This window comes from Salminus brasiliensis, chromosome 9 (assembly GCF_030463535.1).
Source record: "Salminus brasiliensis chromosome 9, fSalBra1.hap2, whole genome shotgun sequence".
NCBI classification, from domain to species: Eukaryota; Metazoa; Chordata; class Actinopteri; order Characiformes; family Bryconidae; genus Salminus; species Salminus brasiliensis.
This window is the reverse complement of record NC_132886.1, coordinates 872,581-877,805: the sequence shown is the minus strand read 5'-3', so window position 1 is coordinate 877,805 and position 5,225 is coordinate 872,581.

The window sequence follows — 5,225 nt, the reverse complement described above, 5'->3', positions numbered from 1 at the left end:
TGTGAAACAGGATGGAGAAAAAGGACAATGGCTCATTTAGCTTCAAAACCCCTCACCACCAAGTACAGGCGGTGACACTCAGGATCCAACCGTCCAGCTAAAGGCCCTATTGTTCCTGCTGGGGCGCTGTGATTTCCCTCAGTCCAGCAGCTCCGTTTGTTTGCTGCATCAATCGTGACTTTTGTTTGGCAGCCAGTTTCAGTCACCCTGCTTACTGTCTCCCTTACATCCTCCCAACCCGCGGCGACGCAACAGAGCTGGCAACCTCAGCACTGACAGCAGAGTGTAACTGAGCATTCAGAGAGGTCTTTTCAGATGTGCGGCAGTGTGTGTGCGGCAGTGTGTGTGTGTGTGTGTGTGTGAAAAGTTTTAGATATTGCTGTTCTTGGAGAGACAAGGCTTTTATGTGACAGTGATGAAAAGTAAAGAAGAGAAATTCATAGAAAAAGGTTGAGCAGTTGTACATTCTGACTGCAACTCATAATCAGAAATAGTGTGTGTGTATATACACACACCAGAGACTAGGGTTCAATTCAATGTAGGTTCAATGTACACCACTCTACACTCTACGTTCTCCTAACAGTGAAACTCACAGTTACAGTTACAGTAAATCCTGTAGATTAAATCAGTAAATACTAGAAATTCTAATCTTGTACTATTATCAGGGTTTACTTAGTACTTAGGGTTTATCACAGACAGGACATTTCAAAATAAAAGCCCTACACGGCATAATTTCTCTGTAGCTCTTTTATGTTGTCTGAGTGTAACAGAGTGGAGCTGATATGATAAAATGATGTGATTGTTGTGAAATTAGCCAGGGAAGTGTCAGCCCAGTGGCGCCGCGCCCCCACCCCCCACCCCCCGGGGGCGGTTTCGGTCCGTGGTCCGCAGGCTCATTGGGACTTTTAAGTTGATGTTTGGTTAATTTCAATGTTCATGGACTTTCTGTTCCTCTAGTTTGTCACAAAGGACTTATGTTGACAGCCGTTGGTGTAAGACGCCATGTTTTCTGTTCAGTTCATGTGTTGTATATTCCCGTTATCAGTTCTGATTTGGTTCACCTGAGAGCTGGGGTACAAAGGGAGCAAACACTATGGTCTCGTCGCCAAGAATTACTCTTACGACATTTACATTTACATTTACATTTACGGCATTTAGCAGACGCTCTTATCCAGAGCGACTTACAAAGTGCTTTGCTATTTACCCAAGAAAAACTTTAGCTAGTTGGAATATACCAATAACTCAAAGGATACCTCTAAGCTTAGACATTACTAAACACACGACAATAAGGTGACCATAGTACTATTCGTCCAAGTACTCTCAGAAGAGGTGAGTCTTCAGTCTGCGTTTGAAGACAGCGAGCGACTCGGCCATTCGGACACCCAGGGGAAGCTCGTTCCACCACTTTGGTGCCAGGACAGAAAAATGCCTGGACGCTTGTCTTCTGCGGATTTTGAGGGATGGCGGGTCGAGCCGAGCCGTACTTGAAGCTCGAAGGGCTCTTGGTGCGGATCGGCTTTTGACCATTGCCATCAAGTACTGAGGGGCTGGTCCGTTCTTGGCTTTGTAGGCCAGCGTCAGGGGTCTGAATCTGAGAGACATGGCTGAATTTAGGGACATTGAAGACGACCCGTGCCGCTGCATTCTGGATGAGTTGCAGGGGCCTGATGGTGCGCAGAGGGAGACCAGCCAGAAGAGAGTTGCAGTAGTCAAGTCTGGAAGTGAGGAGAGACTGAACGAGCACCTGGGTGGCCTCTCTAGAGAGGAAGGGTGGAATTCTCCGGATGTTGTACAGAAGAAACCTGCAGGACCGAGTTACGTTTGCAACATGACTTGAGAACGATAACTGATCATCCATCGCTACACCAAGGCTTCCAGCTTCTGTAGAAGGAGTGACCAGCGAGTTCTCAAAGGTGATGGCAAGATCGTTTTTTGGTCCAGCAGTTCCCGGGATGTACAGCAGCTCTGTCTTGCTGGGGTTGAGTTTGAGGTGGTGAGCCGCCATCCAAGAAGAGACGTCGGCGAGGCATGCAAAACAAGGCATGCAAAACGACGCCAAGCTGGATGGTTGGCTTCACGTCTCAAAATTTCTAGGAGAATCCATGGTGCTCGATAGTATACGCTCTAAAGGAGCCACTTCACGTTTCTGGTTTGGACCCTGTACTTTGCTGCCACATTTTGTTTTGTTTGTTTGTTTTGTTCTCTCATTAAAACATTATCTTGCATTGCACTGTCCCTGCGAGTGTTCCCTTGTCTCGCCTAGCCAGCATGACAGGACGTTTATAATGCATCAATCAGACAAACTCTGAGACAGATGGCGAGTAGCTACTCTGCCGTTGTTTTATTTAATTATTATTTATTACAAAGAAAAATTAAATATTAAGCTAAAAGTAGAATGTATTGCTGTAATAAGTCAAATAAACATGTAACAAGTTGGTCAGTGAGTTTTGGTGGTAAACACATACTTTACTGAAGACTATTATTGAGACTCTTTATCTAAATATTCTATAAAATGTTATTTTTATAACAGTTGAAATAACATTTATTTTACATATTAATCAAATGTATGTCCTCATATCTTCAGATTGTGAAGTCTGTATCTTTACACTGCAAAGTTATAGAAAGTAGAGCAGAAAACAACAGAGTAAAATAGAGCAGCTTAGAATAGAATAGAATTACATAGAATATAGTAGAGTAGAACACAACAGCACACAAAAGAGTAGAGTAGAATAGAACTGACCAGAATAGAACAGAATATACCAGAATAAAGTAACACATAAAGTAAACACAAAAAAATAAATAAAGAATAAAGTAACACATTAGATAAGAATAGAATAGAATGTAGCACAATAAAACAGAATAGAATTATTCAGAGTAGAGTAGAACAGAATGGAATAGTGTATAATAGAACACAGGAGAGTAGAATAAAGTATAACAGAACACAGGAGAGTAGAACAGAATAGTATATAATAGAACAGAGTAGAATTAACTGACCAGAATAGAAGTATACAATAGAATATGATAGAATACAGTAGAATAGAATATACCATATTATAAGAAAATAGAATACAGTAGAATAGAAAGGAACAGAAAGGAATAGAATAGAGTGAACATCACAACTTCCACTAATGATCACCAAGACATTCACTCTTTAACACCAGAGAGGTTTGGAATTATTCCAAACAAGAACTTCTGAAGAACCTTCCCATGGATTCAAGTAAGATGAAGAGTTAGATATCTGAGTAAGATAAAGAGTGAGCTGAAGACTGAGACGTCTGAGTGAGATGTCTGAGTGAGATAAAGAGTGAGATGTCTGAGTAAGATGAAGAGTGAGATGTCTGAGTGAGATAAAGAGTGAGATGTCTGAGTAAGATGAAGAGTGAGATGTCTGAGTGAGATAAAGAGTGAGGTTTCTGAGTGAGATGAAGAGTGAGATGTCTGAGTGAGATAAAGAGTGAGATGTCTGAGTAAGATGAAGAGTGAGATGTCTGAGTGAGATAAAGAGTGAGGTTTCTGAGTGAGGTTTCTGGGTGAGGTTTCTGAGTGAGATGAAGAGTGAGATGTCCGAGTGAGATAAAGAGTGAGATGTCTGAGTGAGATGAAGAGTGAGATGTCTGAGTGAGATAAAGAGTGAGGTTTCTGAGTGTGATGAAGAGTGAGATGAAGAGTGAGGTTTCTGGGTGAGGTTTCTGGGTGAGATGAAGAGGGAGATGTCTGAATGAGATGAAGAATGAGATGTCTGAGTAAGATGAAGAGTGAGATGAAGAGTGAGATGTCTGAGTGAGATGAAGAGTGAGATGACGAGTGAGATGTCTGAGTGAGATGAAGAGTGAGATGAAGAGTGAGATGAAGAGTGAGATGTCTGAGTGAGAGGAACAGTTTTATTGGTTTATTGTTTTTTCTGTAACTGTTCATCCAGACCACGCCCCTCTAAGAAGCTTCATTGTTACAGTGTTTATTAACTCTGTGTTCTTTCAGCTTGTTTGTTTGTGGTTTTCTGGTGGTGTGACTGATGTGACTGAGCACAGTCTGAAACTGAATCATCTTCAGTTTGGCAGAGAAAACCTGAAATTCCCTGTTTCACCAACCGTGAAAAGTCCCATAGTGCACTTGTTCTGTAACTAATTCATTAAAGAGTGTTGCTCACCACCCACAATCACCACAGCATCCTCCTGCATATCAACCGTTTCCTCTATAACTAATATTTTATATGACACTGTTTCACTGTTTCTTCTTCTATCAAAGCTATTAAAAAGAGTTTCTCCTGCTTTTGTACTGGATGTACTGGATGGAGCTCAATGCTGGGGGGCTTTATACCCCTCTAGCCCACGCCTGGCATTAGGCAGCATGGAGCCAATAGAGTCATGATGTTGATCTTTGGACTCTTATAAATACCTGGGTGTTCATCTGAACAACAAACTGGACTGGTCAGTCAACACTGCAGCTCTCTACAAGAAAGGCCAGAGCAGACTCTACCTGCTGAGGAGATTGAGGTCCTTTGGGGTGCAGGGAGCTCTCCTGAGGACGTTCTTCCACACAGTGGTGGCATCTGCCATCTTTTATGGAGTGGTCTGCTGGGGCAGTAGCATCTCAACGGCAGATAAGAAGAGACTGGACAAACTCATAAAGAGGGCCGGCTCTGTCCTGGGGTGCTTCTTAGACCCAGTGCAGGTGGTGGGAGACAGGAGGATGACAGCCAAGCTGGCATCTATGCTGGAGAACAGCTCCCACCCCATGCATGAGACTCTGGCAGCACTGGGCAGCTCCTTTAGCGATAGGCTGCTTCACCCCAAATGTGTGAAGGAGGGGTATCACAGGTCCTTCCTTCCTGCTGCCGTCAGACTACACAACCAACACTGCTCCCAGCGGACCACATACACACACACACTTAACTACACACACATGTTCATGTTCAGGGAATACTATGTGCAATATCCTACTCCCCCCCCACCCCCCCCCCATGTGCAATTAAGAGTCTTTTGCTGTAGATAATATTGTTATTGCTCTTTTAATTTTTAATTCTTATTTATATTGTGTAAATAGTGTAAATTATTTATCCAGATTTTTGTAACTGAGTGTCTTGCTATCCCTTTCTGCTGTTACACTGGGAATTTCCCCACTGCAGGACTAATAAAGGACTATCTTATCTTATCTCTTATCTTATCTGCTCCAGAGAGTCCTATTGTATTGGCAGTACTTCTTCTCTACAGGGACTAGACAAGCTG